Raw genomic sequence first — 20,234 nt, forward strand, 5'->3', positions numbered from 1 at the left:
GCGAACTTTCGGACCACGAACCTTCGGACTAGCGAACCTTCGGACTCGTGGGGGGTAACCCATCTGCTGCAGCGAGCTGAACAAATCTGAACACGTCACGCCAGCCGCCTCGGGCGCCTCATACGCGCGCTCAAAGCGCTGAGAGCGTATGAAAACGCACCAATCGCGCCGCAAAAACAAAGTAATCGCGCCTGCGGGAAACGCACTACGCGCTCGACGCGCGTTTACTTTAGACTTTGAATGTAAACTGGACGCTGTGGACGAGGCTAAAGACTGACTCGTCTTCTCTCGTCTGTCAGCTGCATCTTCTCCTTCTGGCTACACAGTCTAAACATTTAGCTGTGTACCGTTTGCTACCGCCCAGCTTACCCCTAGGGCTGGCGCCATGGATCTATTATAATATCTGGATAGGGTATGGCTAGCCGGTACAGCATGTCGCAGACTCCCCCAGTGGCCACTCCATTGGTACTGCAGCCAAAGAAATCGTGCAGCCCAGTAAGCTTTTTTCCCCCTAGAGCGCAATGTAACGAAAAACTGCTCGTGTTCGGCTGAAAGAGCACAAGAGCTTTTAGAAAAGTCGGATATAGCAACAATTCTTACCTATTTATGGGTCATTGACTTTTTCTAATTTTAAAATTCTTCAGTTGTCTTTAAAACGCATTTTAAGCTGTTAGCTTCGGCTACGCTCTAGCGCGCCGCTCTAGCCCAGCTCGTGACCGTCTAGACCAATCAGAGCGCGTGTAGGTGAAGTGAACGGGCCGAGATGCCGTGGGCGAGCCCAAATGCCACAAATAAACTACAGGCGTAAAACTATGGATCTGTGACGGTGTAATCCCTCATTCGTCCAGGCGTGTTCCATAGTAGAAAAAGCTTCAGTTGTAGTCATCTGGACTCAGTTTGAAAAAATAGACGTTTCGACTCTCATCCAAGAGTCATTGTCAATAACAGAATTTAGGGGAGTTTCTGTTGAAACAAACAACTCTTTCTACTTCAGGAAGGCTCCTCCCAATGGGCGGGTCTTACCACAGAACAGTATTAATATCGGAGTTCTCGACCTAAATTCTGTTATTGACAATGACTCTTGGATGAGAGTCGAAACGTCTATTTTTTCAAACTGAGTCCAGATGACTACAACTGAAGCTTTTTCTACTATGGATCTGTGAGTTTAAAAACTGAACAAATCATGGAACTAATGACCACCACGGATCTGAGGACCGTGGATCTACGACTCAGAAGCGATGTCTTGAAATGTTTCTGCCTGAAAAACTAAATCAGGTAATAAATGCTATGGAAATGGAATGTTTTGCCAGGTATAAACTAATCGATGTTACGTTTTATGTCCATCAGTGTTGTCATCTGTATTACACAAACAAGAAACCTAAATACGGACATAATCATGACTTTAGCATGTTTTGCATGTAGATGAACATGTCATCTGAATTAGTGATGCGTACTGGTACGACGAACCGGATCTGGACTTGTAAAAAATGTTTCAGTTCAGGTCCAAAAAAAAACGAAACCCCGGTGATTTTTTTCTGGACTCATAAAAAATCTAGCAGTCGCATACTATATATTTTTGTTCTAGAATCTAGACCTTCCATTTATCGCGAAATTCATGCTGGAAAAGACGTTAACACTGCCATGCGCCGCTATCAATGGCGCACGCGGACCCTAATTAGCGACGCAGGCGTCTTCCGGTTATAAGTTGAAGCCGGCAAAATAAGTTTAAAAATGCGAGAGACAGCGCGGAACAGTGTATCCACATGCGAACATTGAAGTCGGTAAGATCGCTGGCTTTATTTGAACTGTTTTAAGCCGTGGCCGCCGCGTGCATTGATTGTGATCGTTAATGTGCTGCGTGTGTCACCGGTCGGTCGCGTACCGCGGTGAAGTTAGTTTCACGTTGGACGTTGGATATTCGCCTCCGCAACTAGAGCGGGAGCTTCCTCTGAGTGTGCCCCGCCTGCAGTAGCTCGACACAGGGAGCTGCGCGCTGAAGTTCCGTTTGGTGCGCCAGTTAGGGACAATCTCTAAAGTACCGTTTGTTATCTTAAAAAATATAAACATATTTATATAAAAAAAAAAAAAACATTGAGCATGAATCCAAGTTGCTAATCCTGGATGTCATAGTCCTTTTGGGCTAAAAAATGAACCCTTTGTAGATTTTTAAAGAATATTTTTAGTCAAAAAACAAGGATTCTTTTCAATAGCTCCTAAATGAGCGAACCTAGATAGTAAACGTTAAATGATTATAGTAGTTTGAGTCTCCGGGTATCACGCACAACTTTTACTTTTTCAATTTAACCCTTTGTTAATTTTAAAGGAATATTTTTCGTCAAAAAACAAGGATTCTTTTCAATAGCTCCTAAGTTAGCAAACCTACATAGTAAAAGCTAAGTGATTATAGTAGTTGTGGTCTCCAGGTATCACGCACACCTTTTACTTTTTCAAATTAACCCTTTGTAGATTTTTAAGGAATATTTTTCGTCAAAAAACAAGGATTCTTTTCAATAGCTCCTAAGTTAGCAAACCTAGATAGTAAAAGCTAAGTGATTATAGTAGTTGTGGTCTCCAGGTATCACGCACACCTTTTACTTTTTCAAATTAACCCTTTGTAGATTTTTAAGGAATATTTTTCGTCAAAAATCAAGGATTCGCTTCAATAGCTCCTAAGTTAGCAAACCTAGATAGTAAAAGCTAAGTGATTATAGTAGATGTGGTCTCCAGGTATCACGCACACCTTTTACTTTTTCAATTTAACCCTTTGTTGATTTTAAAGGAATATTTTTCGTCAAAAATCAAGGATTCTCTTCAATAGCTCCTAAGTCAGCTGACCTAGAAAGTCAAACCCAAGTGATTATAGTAGTTGTGGTCTCCAGGTATCACGCACACCTTTTACTTTTTCAAATTAACCCTTTGTTGATTTTTAAGGAATATTTTTCGTCAAAATACAAGGATTTTTTCAATAGCTCCTAAGTCAGCAAACCTAGAAAGTCAACCCCAAGTTATTATAGTAGTTTGAGTCTCCAGGTATCACGCACACCTTTTACTTTTTCAAATTAACCCTTTGTAGATTTTTAAGGAATATTTTTCGTCAAAAATCAAGGATTCGCTTCAATAGCTCCTAAGTTAGCAAACCTAGATAGTAAAAGCTAAGTGATTATAGTAGTTGTGGTCTCCAGGTATCACGCACACCTTTTACTTTTTCAAATTAACCCTTTGTTGATTTTTAAGGAATATTTTTCGTCATAAAACAAGGATTCTTTTCAATAGCTCCTAAGTTAGCAAACCTAGATAGTAAAAGCTAAGTGATTATAGTAGTTGTGGTCTCCAGGTATCACGCACACCTTTTACTTTTTCAAATTAACCCTTTGACAATTTTAAAGGAATATTTTTAGTCAAAAAACAAGGATTCTTTTCAATAGCTCCTAAGTTAGCAAACCTAGAAAGTCAACCCCAAGTTATTATAGTAGTTTGAGTCTCCAGGTATCACGCACACCTTTTACTTTTTCAAATTAACCCTTTGTAGATTTTTAAGGAATATTTTTCGTCAAAAATCAAGGATTCTCTTCAATAGCTCCTAAGTCAGCTGACCTAGAAAGTCAAACCCAAATGATTATAGTAGTTGTGGTCTCCAGGTATCACGCACACCTTTTACTTTTTCAAATTAACCCTTTGTAGATTTTTAAGGAATATTTTTTGTCAAAAATCAAGGATTCGCTTCAATAGCTCCTAAGTCAGCTGACCTAGAAAGTCAAACCCAAGTGATTATAGTAGTTGTGGTCTCCAGGTATCACGCACACCTTTTACTTTTTCAATTTAACCCTTTGTTGATTTTAAAGGAATATTTTTCGTCAAAAAACAAGGATTCTCTTCAATAGCTCCTAAGTCAGCTGACCTAGATAGTAAAAGCTAAGTGATTATAGTAGTTGTGGTCTCCAGGTATCACGCACACCTTTTACTTTTTCAATTTAACCCTTTGTTGATTTTAAAGGAATATTTTTCGTCAAAAAACAAGGATTCTTTTCAATAGCTCCTAAGTCAGCAAACCTAGAAAGTCAACCCCAAGTTATTATAGTAGTTGTGGTCTCCAGGTATCACGCACACCTTTTACTTTTTCAAATTAACCCTTTATAGATTTTTAAGGAATATTTTTCGTCAAAAAACAAGGATTCTTTTCAATAGCTCCTAAGTCAGCAAACCTAGAAAGTCAAACCCAAGTGATTATAGTAGTTGTGGTCTCCAGGTATCACGCACACCTTTTACTTTTTCAAATTAACCCTTTGTAGATTTTTAAGGAATATTTTTCGTCAAAAAACAAGGATTCTTTTCAATAGCTCCTAAGTTAGCAAACCTAGATAGTAAAAGCTAAGTGATTATAGTAGTTGTGGTCTCCAGGTATCACGCACACCTTTTACTTTTTCAAATTAACCCTTTATAGATTTTTAAGGAATATTTTTCGTCAAAAATCAAGGATTCGCTTCAATAGCTCCTAAGTTAGCAAACCTACATAGTAAAAGCTAAGTGATTATAGTAGTTGTGGTCTCCAGGTATCACGCACACCTTTTACTTTTTCAAATTAACCCTTTATAGATTTTTAAGGAATATTTTTCGTCAAAAATCAAGGATTCGCTTCAATAGCTCCTAAGTTAGCAAACCTACATAGTAAAAGCTAAGTGATTATAGTAGTTGTGGTCTCCAGGTATCACGCACACCTTTTACTTATTCAAATCAACCCTTTGTTGATTTTAAAGGAATATTTTTCGTCAAAAAACAAGGATTCTTTTCAATAGCTCCTAAGTTAGCAAACCTAGATAGTAAAAGCTAAGTGATTATAGTAGTTGTGGTCTCCAGGTATCACGCACACCTTTTACTTTTTCAATTTAACCCTTTGTTGATTTTAAAGGAATATTTTTCGTCAAAAAACAACGATTCTTTTCAATAGCTCCTAAGTCAGCAAACCTAGAAACTCAAACCCAAGTGATTATAGTAGTTGTGGTCTCCAGGTATCACGCACACCTTTTACTTTTTCAAATTAACTCTTTGTAGATTTTTAAGGAATATTTTTCGTCAAAAAACAAGGATTCTTTTCAATAGCACCTAAGTCAGCTGACCTAGAAAGTAAATGCTAAGTGATTATAGTAGTTTGAGTCTTAAGTTGCCTTTTACTTAAATCAGGTTCTGTCTCCATGAATCATAATATAATATCATCTTGCAATCAACATTATTTCCAATGCACAAATCACATACAGGTGAGTATTCACAATTTTAACATAAGTTTACTGATTTCCTTTGAATTGGTGGAAATTTACCAATTTATTTCAGGAATATACCTACATTTTATACGTGCTACTGTATGTTACAGGTTGTATACACTGCATAATTTTAGCAGAGATAAATTCTCTGCCATGGATAAAATTGAACTGCATTTGCTATGACGCAACATTTGAGGAAAACAGCCAAAAAATTTCTGACCAGGACCTCCACAGGTAATGCACTATATTTGTTCCTAAAAGTGACATATCACAAATTAGGTCATTAATTCTTTTCCATTCTCTCTTTCTCAATTCTTTTATCAGCAATTACAGGATCAAGAAATATTATAACATTTTATTTGACTTTGACAATAATGACAACCAGGGCCTTCTCCAGAGAATGAAATGTGAAATTTCAGCCCACACATTTAACGTTACTACATCACTGCCTGGAATTTCTTAAGGAGTTCTGAGATTTTCAGACATCTGCAGTGCTTTTGTAAATTGAATAAATATTACAATTCAACCCCTGATTAGGTGCTCTTTTGGCTTGTGATTTTGTTTATTTATTATCATCCATCTTCCGCTTCTCCGGGGCCAGGTTGTAGGGGCAGCAGTCTAATCAAGGGCTCCCAGACACTCACTGCAGCTCCTCTAGGGGGATCCTGAGGCATTCCTAGGCCAGCCGAGAGACATAATCCCTCCAATCCATCTCCCTCAGTTGGCTCCTCTCGACATGGAAGAGCAGCGGCTTTACTCTGAGCTCCTCTCATGTGACTGAGCTCCTCACCCTATCTCTAAGGGAGCGCCCAGCCACACTGTGGAGGGAATACATTTTGACCGCTTGTATCCACGATCTTGTCCTTTCGGTCATTACCCAAAGCTCATGACCGGGTGAGGGTAGGAACGTTGAGCTTCAGCTCTTTCTTCACCACAACAGTCCGATGCAGTGACTGCATCACTGCAGCCGCTGCACCGGTCCAACTGTCAATCTCACGCTCCATCCTTCCTTCACTCGTGAACAAGACCCCGAGATATTTGAACTCCTCCACTTGTGGCAAGGACTCTCCACCGACCTGGAGAGGGCAAACCACCTTTTTCCACCTGCAGGAGGATCTGTAAGGGGCTGGTGCAGAGATACCTGGGCAGTAGTAGTAGTAGTAGTAGTAGTTTTAGTATTATTATTAGTAGCATTATTATTCAAACGATAAATCTAATAGGATAGCCTAACGGTAATTTTATTTGAGAAAAAATCTGTAAAATTTGTATTAATTTAGCCTTCTGATGTTGGTGATATTAGGTGACAAAAACATATAGTCCATCAATTTTCTTTTATTGTAAACTGCACCAACAGACTACTGATCCATATCAAACATATGTGCCCAGAACCTCAAATCAGGGCCAAACCTGGCTAAAGACCATGTTTAAAGAAGTAATACATTTAGCCTCATCTTCTCCAGCCGTATCATAGTCTAAGGTAAGATAAGCCTTTATTTGTCCACACAATTGGGAAATTTAAGTGTTGCAACACAAGTAGGTACAGAAGTAAAAGAACAGATAACTTATGGAAAGCTTTTAAAAAAACACTCTTACTCGAAAAAAGTGAAATTGGAGCATTTTGATTATTCAATAGAATATCCATAATTCTCCTCTTTGCCTACTCAATAATTGTAGACCCAAGCAATATTATTCCTATTCTGAATTATTCTTATTGGTCTTACTACAATTATAATTTATACATTTTTAAATTATTATTATTATTATTATTATTATTATTATTATTATTATTATTATTATTATTATTATTATTATTATTATTATTATTATTACTATTATTATTATTATTATATAAAATGCAAAGGATATGGTAATTTTCATTGGCTAGTATACCAATTTGGACGTCACTCATGCTGTCTTCTCCTGCGCAAGTCATTATTTCCATAGTCTGTCCCGGATGCAAGGAAGGTCAAAGTAATTGTACAAATTAATATATCGAAGTATGCCATTTGAAACATGGGACGTGTTAAAAAAGGAAAAAAACCGAAGCATAACGACCTCTGGGAAGAAGCAGGAGGGAGAGATGCATTGATAAATGCATTCAAGGATAGCGGGTTTAGTGGTGTAATTACACCTGGAAAATGGAGCGCCATTACGCATGTGGTTTTCGCCGAAAATCAACCTAATTTAGAAAAATGGTTGAAAACAATTTGGATGGAAAACAGAAGAGGAATCCGAGAAGAAGTTCTTCAGCGAGGTATGTTTCTTAATCAAATTATATCAATTAATTATATCAAAGGCTATTCTGAAAGTTATAATACGGGGGAAGCCTAGTGATAACTTATTTAAAGTTTAGATTGATAAATGTATTACCAGTAGTGACTCAGCCGTTTTAGAAGCTGTGCCACGGCTTTTGTAAACTTATTATTCTCTTTTTATTTGTATTTTTTTTACATCGTTTCGTTTTGACCATCTCCATGTGCATTCAGCACACCGGTGGATTTCCACGGTGACGGGCCCAGTAGCCTAAAAAATCAGGCCTAATTATTTGATACTTGTGTTCTTGGCACAGGGATCTGGCATGCTGGGTAGTGTTGTCTTTCATTTGAGGCCTAGTCTGTCTTTAGTTCTAAATCAATCCAATACTTGAGTTGCGCCCCTCTCCAAATTGGAGATGTGCACGGGCAGCTCCGCAAGCCACTGTTTAAACAGACACAGAGAGATCAGGGGCATTGCTAGAAACAATGTTGGTACATATTCTATCAACTACAAGTATCAATACAGTCTTTAGATGATGAAAATTGGCCTCATATTCTAACAGAAACCACGAAAATAAGACGTGCGATGCCTCCAGCTGGTGCGGCAGACCGCGGAGCTGACACCGCGCGTGCGCAAAGTCAAATTGACTCAACTTGTTACAAATGTCGAAGTCATGTTTTTATAAATTTAAAATAAATAGTTTACAGTCTGTGAGCCACGATCTGTTCTGCAAAAGAGAAGAAGAAGGGCATTTAGAGACTGTGAGGGGCCCTCATATATAATTGGAGAGTATTGAGTTGCTATTAACATTGTATCTAAAATGCACTAAAATACAGAAAATGTAATTATTTTTGTAGAAAACTTCTTAGTAGATGCCACGTAGGATTGTCATCTATTCTATAATTACCAAATTAAATTGATAAAAAACAACTTCAGATGTAGTTACCTTAAGTTTAGATTATAGACATCAAACCCCTAGTACATTTTACACGTTGTGGGTAGGGTGCATGGGGGCACCACTGAGCAGTTTTGCTAAGGGAACCCAAATGGCTAGCAAGTTATCATCCTACATTTTTGGTTTTGTTTTTTGATTAATTTCTTCAATAAACTCACCCTTTTTTAGGAAAAAGAAAGTGTACACAAGTGGAGGCAAAAACAAACAAAGATGACCCAGTGCCACACTCTCAAGAGCCACACTCTCCAGAGCCACACTCTCAAGAGCCACACTCTCCAGAGCCACAGTCTCCAGAGCCACAGTCTCCAGAGCCACAGTCACCAGAGCCACAGTCTCCAGAGCCACAGTCTCAAGAGCCACACTCTCCAGAGCCACACTCTCAAGAGCCACACTCTCCAGAGCCACAGTCTCCAGAGACACAGTCTCCAGAGCCACACTCTCCCTTTGTTGATTTTAAAGGAATATTTTTCGTCAAAAAACAACGATTCTTTTCAATAGCTCCTAAGTCAGCAAACCTAGAAACTCAAACCCAAGTGATTATAGTAGTTGTGGTCTCCAGGTATCACGCACACCTTTTACTTTTTCAAATTAACTCTTTGTAGATTTTTAAGGAATATTTTTCGTCAAAAAACAAGGATTCTTTTCAATAGCACCTAAGTCAGCTGACCTAGAAAGTAAATGCTAAGTGATTATAGTAGTTTGAGTCTTAAGTTGCCTTTTACTTAAATCAGGTTCTGTCTCCATGAATCATAATATAATATCATCTTGCAATCAACATTATTTCCAATGCACAAATCACATACAGGTGAGTATTCACAATTTTAACATAAGTTTACTGATTTCCTTTGAATTGGTGGAAATTTACCAATTTATTTCAGGAATATACCTACATTTTATACGTGCTACTGTATGTTACAGGTTGTATACACTGCATAATTTTAGCAGAGATAAATTCTCTGCCATGGATAAAATTGAACTGCATTTGCTATGACGCAACATTTGAGGAAAACAGCCAAAAAATTTCTGACCAGGACCTCCACAGGTAATGCACTATATTTGTTCCTAAAAGTGACATATCACAAATTAGGTCATTAATTCTTTTCCATTCTCTCTTTCTCAATTCTTTTATCAGCAATTACAGGATCAAGAAATATTATAACATTTTATTTGACTTTGACAATAATGACAACCAGGGCCTTCTCCAGAGAATGAAATGTGAAATTTCAGCCCACACATTTAACGTTACTACATCACTGCCTGGAATTTCTTAAGGAGTTCTGAGATTTTCAGACATCTGCAGTGCTTTTGTAAATTGAATAAATATTACAATTCAACCCCTGATTAGGTGCTCTTTTGGCTTGTGATTTTGTTTATTTATTATCATCCATCTTCCGCTTCTCCGGGGCCAGGTTGTAGGGGCAGCAGTCTAATCAAGGGCTCCCAGACACTCACTGCAGCTCCTCTAGGGGGATCCTGAGGCATTCCTAGGCCAGCCGAGAGACATAATCCCTCCAATCCATCTCCCTCAGTTGGCTCCTCTCGACATGGAAGAGCAGCGGCTTTACTCTGAGCTCCTCTCATGTGACTGAGCTCCTCACCCTATCTCTAAGGGAGCGCCCAGCCACACTGTGGAGGGAATACATTTTGACCGCTTGTATCCACGATCTTGTCCTTTCGGTCATTACCCAAAGCTCATGACCGGGTGAGGGTAGGAACGTTGAGCTTCAGCTCTTTCTTCACCACAACAGTCCGATGCAGTGACTGCATCACTGCAGCCGCTGCACCGGTCCAACTGTCAATCTCACGCTCCATCCTTCCTTCACTCGTGAACAAGACCCCGAGATATTTGAACTCCTCCACTTGTGGCAAGGACTCTCCACCGACCTGGAGAGGGCAAACCACCTTTTTCCACCTGCAGGAGGATCTGTAAGGGGCTGGTGCAGAGATACCTGGGCAGTAGTAGTAGTAGTAGTAGTAGTTTTAGTATTATTATTAGTAGCATTATTATTCAAACGATAAATCTAATAGGATAGCCTAACGGTAATTTTATTTGAGAAAAAATCTGTAAAATTTGTATTAATTTAGCCTTCTGATGTTGGTGATATTAGGTGACAAAAACATATAGTCCATCAATTTTCTTTTATTGTAAACTGCACCAACAGACTACTGATCCATATCAAACATATGTGCCCAGAACCTCAAATCAGGGCCAAACCTGGCTAAAGACCATGTTTAAAGAAGTAATACATTTAGCCTCATCTTCTCCAGCCGTATCATAGTCTAAGGTAAGATAAGCCTTTATTTGTCCACACAATTGGGAAATTTAAGTGTTGCAACACAAGTAGGTACAGAAGTAAAAGAACAGATAACTTATGGAAAGCTTTTAAAAAAACACTCTTACTCGAAAAAAGTGAAATTGGAGCATTTTGATTATTCAATAGAATATCCATAATTCTCCTCTTTGCCTACTCAATAATTGTAGACCCAAGCAATATTATTCCTATTCTGAATTATTCTTATTGGTCTTACTACAATTATAATTTATACATTTTTAAATTATTATTATTATTATTATTATTATTATTATTATTATTATTATTATTATTACTATTATTATTATTATTATATAAAATGCAAAGGATATGGTAATTTTCATTGGCTAGTATACCAATTTGGACGTCACTCATGCTGTCTTCTCCTGCGCAAGTCATTATTTCCATAGTCTGTCCCGGATGCAAGGAAGGTCAAAGTAATTGTACAAATTAATATATCGAAGTATGCCATTTGAAACATGGGACGTGTTAAAAAAGGAAAAAAACCGAAGCATAACGACCTCTGGGAAGAAGCAGGAGGGAGAGATGCATTGATAAATGCATTCAAGGATAGCGGGTTTAGTGGTGTAATTACACCTGGAAAATGGAGCGCCATTACGCATGTGGTTTTCGCCGAAAATCAACCTAATTTAGAAAAATGGTTGAAAACAATTTGGATGGAAAACAGAAGAGGAATCCGAGAAGAAGTTCTTCAGCGAGGTATGTTTCTTAATCAAATTATATCAATTAATTATATCAAAGGCTATTCTGAAAGTTATAATACGGGGGAAGCCTAGTGATAACTTATTTAAAGTTTAGATTGATAAATGTATTACCAGTAGTGACTCAGCCGTTTTAGAAGCTGTGCCACGGCTTTTGTAAACTTATTATTCTCTTTTTATTTGTATTTTTTTTACATCGTTTCGTTTTGACCATCTCCATGTGCATTCAGCACACCGGTGGATTTCCACGGTGACGGGCCCAGTAGCCTAAAAAATCAGGCCTAATTATTTGATACTTGTGTTCTTGGCACAGGGATCTGGCATGCTGGGTAGTGTTGTCTTTCATTTGAGGCCTAGTCTGTCTTTAGTTCTAAATCAATCCAATACTTGAGTTGCGCCCCTCTCCAAATTGGAGATGTGCACGGGCAGCTCCGCAAGCCACTGTTTAAACAGACACAGAGAGATCAGGGGCATTGCTAGAAACAATGTTGGTACATATTCTATCAACTACAAGTATCAATACAGTCTTTAGATGATGAAAATTGGCCTCATATTCTAACAGAAACCACGAAAATAAGACGTGCGATGCCTCCAGCTGGTGCGGCAGACCGCGGAGCTGACACCGCGCGTGCGCAAAGTCAAATTGACTCAACTTGTTACAAATGTCGAAGTCATGTTTTTATAAATTTAAAATAAATAGTTTACAGTCTGTGAGCCACGATCTGTTCTGCAAAAGAGAAGAAGAAGGGCATTTAGAGACTGTGAGGGGCCCTCATATATAATTGGAGAGTATTGAGTTGCTATTAACATTGTATCTAAAATGCACTAAAATACAGAAAATGTAATTATTTTTGTAGAAAACTTCTTAGTAGATGCCACGTAGGATTGTCATCTATTCTATAATTACCAAATTAAATTGATAAAAAACAACTTCAGATGTAGTTACCTTAAGTTTAGATTATAGACATCAAACCCCTAGTACATTTTACACGTTGTGGGTAGGGTGCATGGGGGCACCACTGAGCAGTTTTGCTAAGGGAACCCAAATGGCTAGCAAGTTATCATCCTACATTTTTGGTTTTGTTTTTTGATTAATTTCTTCAATAAACTCACCCTTTTTTAGGAAAAAGAAAGTGTACACAAGTGGAGGCAAAAACAAACAAAGATGACCCAGTGCCACACTCTCAAGAGCCACACTCTCCAGAGCCACACTCTCAAGAGCCACACTCTCCAGAGCCACAGTCTCCAGAGCCACAGTCTCCAGAGCCACAGTCACCAGAGCCACAGTCTCCAGAGCCACAGTCTCAAGAGCCACACTCTCCAGAGCCACACTCTCAAGAGCCACACTCTCCAGAGCCACAGTCTCCAGAGACACAGTCTCCAGAGCCACACTCTCCAGAGCCACAGTCTCCAGAGCCACAGTCACCAGAGCCACAGTCTCCAGAGCCACAGTCTCCAGAGCCACAGTCTCAAGAGCCACAGTCACCAGAGCCACAGTCTCCAGAGCCACAATCACCAGAGCCACAATCACCAGAGACACACGCTCAAGAGCCACAGTCTCCAGAGCCACAGTCTCAAGACCCACACTCTCCAGAGCCACAGTCAGCAGAGCCACACTCTCCAGAGCCACAGTCTCCAGAGCCACAATCACCAGAGCCACAATCACCAGAGCCACACTCTCCAGAGCCACACTCTCCAGAGCCACAGTCTCCAGAGCCACAATCACCAGAGCCACACTCTCCAGAGCCACACTCTCCAGAGCCACAGTCACCAGAGCCACAGTCATCCTCAGGTGACCATCATCAAAATATTTGTTGTTTTTTAATTAATTTCTTGAATAAACTCACCTGTTTTTTTTTTTAGGAAAAAGAAAATCTACACAAGTGGAGGCAAAAACAAACAAAGATGACCCAGTGCCACACTCTCAAGAGCCACACTCTCCAGAGCCACAGTCACCAGAGCCACACTCTCCAGAGCCACAGTCACCAGAGCCACAGTCTCAAGAGCCACACTCTCCAGAGCCACAGTCACCAGAGCCACAGTCTCAAGAGCCACACTCTCCAGAGCCACAGTCACCAGAGCCACAGTCACCAGAGCCACAGTCACCAGAGCCACAGTCACCAAAGCCACAATCACCAGAGACACAGTCTCCAGAGACACAGTCTCCAGAGCCACAGTCTCCAGAGACACAGTCTCCAGAGCCACAGTCTCCAGAGACACAGTCTCCAGAGCCACAGTCTCCAGAGACACAGTCTCCAGAGCCACAGTCTCCAGAGCCACAGTCTCCAGAGACACAGTCTCCAGAGCCACAGTCTCCAGAGCCACAGTCTCCAGAGACACAGTCTCCAGAGCCACAGTCTCCAGAGCCACAGTCTCCAGAGACACAGTCTCCAGAGACACAGTCATCTTTGCCCCATCAGCAAAAATCCAAAAAGAAAATGAGACTCTGCAACGCGGGGCCACAGAAATTCAAAATATATATTGGCAAAGAACAGTGGAATGAAATAAAACCAAGTTGTGGGGAAAACAAATTGAGAGCCCCGTGGACAACTATATTTTACAACGAATTTGTAAAAATGAGTCCAAGTTGCCCACTTAAATTTACTTATCAACATCTCCGCAAAAAAGACAGTCGTAAACAAAAAAGTTTGTTCTTTTCTGCTACAGCAATTTGTACTTTTGACAACTGTAAGGCAAGCTATCACTTCACCAGGGCTCATGAACCGTCTTCCAGTTTGAAAGCAGTAGCATTCAGGGTTACAAGAAGGGGCAAAATAATGCATGCCAAAAAACAACACAAATTCCGACCTGCAAAATATTCCAGGCGTGGAGCAATTGCCAAAGCTATAAAAAATGGAATAAGTAATTATTATTATTCACAACTCAAAAACACACCAAGAGACGAAATATTTGCTGGCAATGTGACAAAAAGTCTGACCAAAGATGTCCTTAAGACTATCAGTTCTGAGTTTAGAAAAACAAGGCGCCTTCATGCTGATTCATTTTTGGAATTAATGCTAACACACAAAATCATAAAAGAGAGTGGCAGTTACCCCACTTCAAAAGGCTATCTGTCCCGGTTGCAAATCGAGCCACTTTCAATTCACCTGGAGACTGAGGCCGGAATGAAAATACTGACGGAGCATCTAAAAAGAGGGAAGGTGGCTTTATATCTGGATGCAACTGGTGGTGTCGTGAAAAAAATGGACCAAGGTAAACACATTTTATATTATGCTTTGGTTTTGCCAGGGATGGGAAAAAATAAACCCCCCTTACCGGTGACAGAGATGATCACAAATAATCATGCCATCCCGGCCATCACAAACTGGCTCATGGAGTTCCAAAGGCATCTCTCTTTCATAACAAAAAGGAAAATAAGCCAAATAGAAACCGATTTCAGTTGGGCACAAATCCATAGCGTGTTACTTGCCTTCAACAAAGAAAATATTAACAGCTACCTTGAAAGAGCACATTCAATTGTCCACAATGAGTCTGGAAATATTTCATTCACCGTAGTTCATCTTTGTGCAGCCCATATAATAAAAGCTGTTAGCCAGGCCATAGGCTTAAAAACAAAAGACAAGGCCATGAAGGAGTTTGTCCTGTACTGTTTTGCTGCTCTCCAAAACACTACGAGCCTGGAGAGAGCACTCAACATTTTTAAACACATGTGTGTTATCTTCATTTCTGAAGAAGAGAACAGCAGGGTCAAACAGAGTCGAAGGGTCTTGGATGGTTTCATCTTACGTCATAAAATGGAGCCTATACTCGAGAGGTGCTCAGCGGATGAAGTTACAAAAGAGAGGACGCAAAAAAATATTGTGGCTTATTCCCCCTTTACCGCAGCGTTTGCCCTTCAAAGAGAACAGGCTCTGTGTGACATACTCTCTGAGGAAAAAACAGGCAGGGCAAATGGGTATTTTTGCCCGGGTGTGGTTGAGGTGCTCCTGAAACGATATATGGGACTATTCCCTCTGTGGAGTGGCATTTTACTGGGGGACCTAAAACGGTATACTGGCTCCGATGCATTGACTACCGTGACAAAAAAAACCAGAGACACCAACTGTCACGTTGAACTGTGGTTTGGACTGGTCAAAAATTCCATTCTTCAACGGAAACTACATTTGAGACCAGCTGATTTCATTAGGGTCTTGTTCACATCTCTGCAGGGACGGTATGTTGAGCACATCAACGAGAACAACTTCCCATTGAAAATTTTGTACACATCCAGTAGAGCGGTTAGGCCAAAGGATGATCACCAGGAGGCGTGGAATAAGAGAATCCGTTCAACTACTACCTCCAAGTCAAAATATTTCAACCCTCCAACAACACTGCCAAGGCCAAAGAAAATTAATGCAGAGAAACAAGATGAAGAGAAAAAGGTAACGTTCACATCTTTAAGAATATGTTTGTTTTATTCTACAGTGACAGCTCATCTCTTTGTATAATGTATACTATTCAGTGCAGTATTAAGGTTACTTTAACATTTTCTAATTTTCCACAGGTGGCTTCATTATGGAGAAGGCAGCAGACAGAAATGGTGGTATGTGCCATTGCGGCACAAAATCCTGGGAGTAGCATACTCATCCGTCACTTTGATTTGAATACACTGAAACCCCATGAATGGCTTAATGGAGAGGTAACAACAAGCCGTCCAAAAAATAATAAAGGCCTTTGTTTATTGAATAATAACCTCTTCCTCTCAGGTGATTGAAGGTATCATACATCATGCTGCCAACCATGAAAAAGTCCTGAACAAATTTTTTTTGATGGACCACTATACAGCTATGGTCATTCTGTATAAGGAGCAAAGCCAGGTGGAAAGACATCTATTATCGACTGTAAGTGTATTTTTCTTATGTTACACATAGCTCCTGTAGATACAGAGAGACGGTAACCGAGAGTGAGGAACAGCAAAGAGAGAGAGATATTAAGTGAGATTTTTAAAAGACCATTATTGTGACCAATATTTGACACACCTTTATTTGGAAAAAAAAAAGGTCAAAAAATCAACTACTCCTCCCACTGTGAAGCAAAACCCCTGCGGTTCCCAAAAATCGACTCATCCCCGTTCATTGAGTAAAGCCAAACTTAACCCTGAGCTAAGCCTGGATCATCCTCAGAAACAGGGTCCTCACACTGATCTAGCTCTGTGTCTGAACCCTCCACCCCTTGTTCCGATCCACCGCTATCTTGGCCTGTCCCAACCTGAAGCTCACCCCTTTTTCCTAGTCCTGTCAGAGTTACTACCCCTTCCGTTTGCATGTGTCTGCCCGTATATGGATGGGTTTCCTTCTCATGCTCCATCTTCCCAAATCAACAGAAAATATGTACATTTTTTCAAGTGAAGGTAGTCCTGACTAAGCCGAGCTCAAGAGGATGGGTCAAATGCCCAGATATCACTACGGGGAGACCAAAGTGTACCTTAACAGTGAACACCTGTTCGAAAGGCCCTGAACATCTTTGACTGCCTGAGCCTTGATGGTCTGAGATCCTCAGAGTCCGAGATGGTTCACATGGCACTAACATATCCAAGATGTACTGAGCCCAGTTGTTTTTGAGACTGTCACTGCCCAGGAAAACCCTCAAAAGAGAGGAGGGAGGAAGAGAGAGGGGGGGTGGGAGAGAGAAACAGAAGGGAGAGATGGAGAGAAAGAAAGAGAGGAAAGGGGAAGAGAACGCGGCTATGAAGAAAGAGCGAGAGGGAGGAAGTGAGCGAGAGAAGAATTTGACTAAATAAATGTGTTTTTTTATTGGCAGGTAAAACTGACCAAGTATGATGCCATCCTTTCACCTGTGCTTGTTAATGACAACCATTGGAACCTACTGGTTTGTTTTTGACAAAAAGTGTAATGTTCACCCAATACTGCACTACAATACAACAACAGAATAATGCCTTGTTCTTTCAGTTCATTCATGCTGGAAACGGGACAGTATATTTGATTGACCCCGCCAAAAGTGCTTTGGAGATGGAGTCTTCAAGTCAGGCAGCCGAGAAATTGAAGTATGTACATAAGTTGATTGATATTACATGGGAAATGTAAAACTTTAAATAAAATATGTGTGCACAGGGTATATCTCAATCTGAGACACCTTCATCACCAGAAACGGGAGTGGAGAAACATTAACTGGAAGGGTGGGACACTACAACACCCTTTGCAGAAGGATGGATTCAGCTGTGGTGTAATAGTGGCTAAGGTATCATGTATTATATGGGGCATGGGAGATATAAAGGGCACTTGTTTTGACAGGGTCGACTGTGAGAAAGAGATCTAAAAAAGACCTAAAAAAATCTGTAATGTGCATTTATCATAGAGCAGTGTTTCTTAACATTTATTACCTCAAACCCCTACTTTTTCGGTAAGTGAAGGCAAGTTTATTTGTAGAGCACATTTCATTCACAATGCCATTCAAAGTGGTTCACACAACAGGAAAAATGAATTAAAATCACAAAGAAATGACAGAAAACACAAAACAGTTTAAGAAATAAAAGAGAAGAGTGCAAAGAAAAAATCCTTTCAGTCAAACACAGCTAAATAAAACTGTTTTTAGCTTAGGTTTTCAACATTGTCAGAGCAGAATCTGTCTCACATCTTCAGGAAGACTGTTCCAGATTTTAGCTGCATAAAACTGAAACGCAGATTCCCCATGTTTAGTCCTGACTCTGGCACCAGCAGGAGGCCGGTCCATGTTTTGTCCTGACTCTGGGAACCAGCAGGAGGCCGGTCCCTGAGGTCCTCAGAGTCCGTGGTTCATATGGAACTAACATGTCAGAGATGTACTTTGGTGCTAGGCCATGGAGAGACTTGTACACACGCAGAGCTGCTTTAAAGTCTATTCTCTGAGCCACAGGGAGCCAGTGCAGAGACCTGAGAACAGGACTAATGTGATCGTACTTCCTGGTTCTAGTCAGGACCCGAGCAGCAGCGTTCTGGATGTACTGCAGCTGTTTTACAACTCGTTTGGAGAGGCCAGTGAGCGGCCGTTACAGTAGTCTAATCTACTGGAGACAAATGCACAGATAAGTCTGTCCAAGTTTAGACACTATACTTTTGATTTTGGCAATGTTTTTTAAAAAGCTACTGATTGAATTGACATGGCTTTTAAAATTCAAGTCTGAGTCCATTATTGCCCCCAGGTTTGTAGGTTTTAGAGTGAGACTCTGGAGGTGAACACTTTCTCTTTGTTTCTTTGGGCCAAAGACGATGATTTAGGTCTTGTCTGAGTTCAGCAAGAGAAAGTTGTTTTGCATCCACACACTGATCTGTTGCACCAGCAGGAGGCCAGTCCACACACTGATCTGTTGCACCAGCAGGAGGCCAGTCCACACACTGATCTGTTGGATGCAGTGACAGAGTGAATCCACTGGCCCACATTCACCTGCTTACAGTGAAACAGAGATGTTGTCTGCAAAGTAACCAGACTGTGCCCATATCTGTATTGTATTTAACTGATCATGCTGTCCTCAATAAGGTGCTCACGCCTCTACTTTGGGCCCTATGGTTAAAAATAGAGGTTAAAAAATATGGTTTATATTAGGGCCCAGAATTTTCTCTTTCAGAATTAGAATAAGAAAGAGGCTTATTGACATTATCAATTAACAGGATTCACTATTATTGTATCGCATATTGTAATTTTCTTTGTTTGTAAATGTGTATTTTTAGATGGCAAAGCAGATAATGCAGGCTTTCCCGGCGATCCCCAACATCGAGTTCTCTACTACGAGAGGTAGTATGTACAAAGAGAGAAAGGCAATGGCTGTTGACCTCTTGCAGGGTTCAGGTCAGTAGTATGCAAAGTTAAAAACATTTTTTGTACAGTAAATAAACTAATAAGACTAAAACTACTTTTTTGGTAGTATTTCAAACAGAATCTAATTGTGTGATGTGTGCACACAAAAAAACACCTAAACTTCCTGGTCAGCCACCAGCAGGCTGGGTAAGAGTGATTTAATTTAGTTGTAATTATGTATTAACATACTGCATTCCTAAAATACCACATAATAATGTTTATTTAATTTTATTATGACAGATTCAATGTGATGATTGTGACCGTTGGTTTCACAGGGAATGCGTTGGAATGTCAGAAGTTGACATCAACAACGCAGACGAAAAAGCATGGAAATGCCTTGTCTGCAACTGAGACAACCACACAACACCAACAAACTTGGCTTTCTCATTTTGTTTCAGAATGTTGTTATTCTGCTGGACACATATTTTCTATTTATTTATTTCTTACCTGTTGCAAACACATTAATAAATATGTATATTTCATCCAGTGCAATTTTATTCTAATGTACTTTCAGGGATTATCAGAATCAGAAATCAGAATAAGAAAAGGTTTATTGCCATTGTAAATGGACAAATTAAAAGGCCAGGAACTTCTTTTGGTGATTTTGATGCAACATACAACCAAGAACAATAATACAAACAGGATGTATAAATTTAAATAGGCCATGCATGAAAGAAAAACAATTTAAATTTAACATAAGATAAAAAAAAAAAAAAAGACTTACTATGTACACAAGATTTAAAGTTGACTTTACTTTACAAGTGCAGTGATTGATTAAATCATGGTTAAAATGACAGTGTTTAAGAAGTGTTCCATGAGTCCAACAACAGAGGGAAAGAAACTTCTTGTGGTGGGAGGTTCTGGTCCGGATGGACCGTAGCCTCCTGCCTGAGGGGAGTGGTCTCCTGCCTGAGGGGAGTGGCCTCCTGCCTGAGGGGAGTGG

Source organism: Eucyclogobius newberryi, unplaced genomic scaffold (genome assembly GCF_026437365.1).
Source record: "Eucyclogobius newberryi isolate DKJ021-1_F unplaced genomic scaffold, fEucNew1.0.hap1 SCAF_11, whole genome shotgun sequence".
Lineage (NCBI taxonomy): Eukaryota > Metazoa > Chordata > Actinopteri > Gobiiformes > Gobiidae > Eucyclogobius > Eucyclogobius newberryi.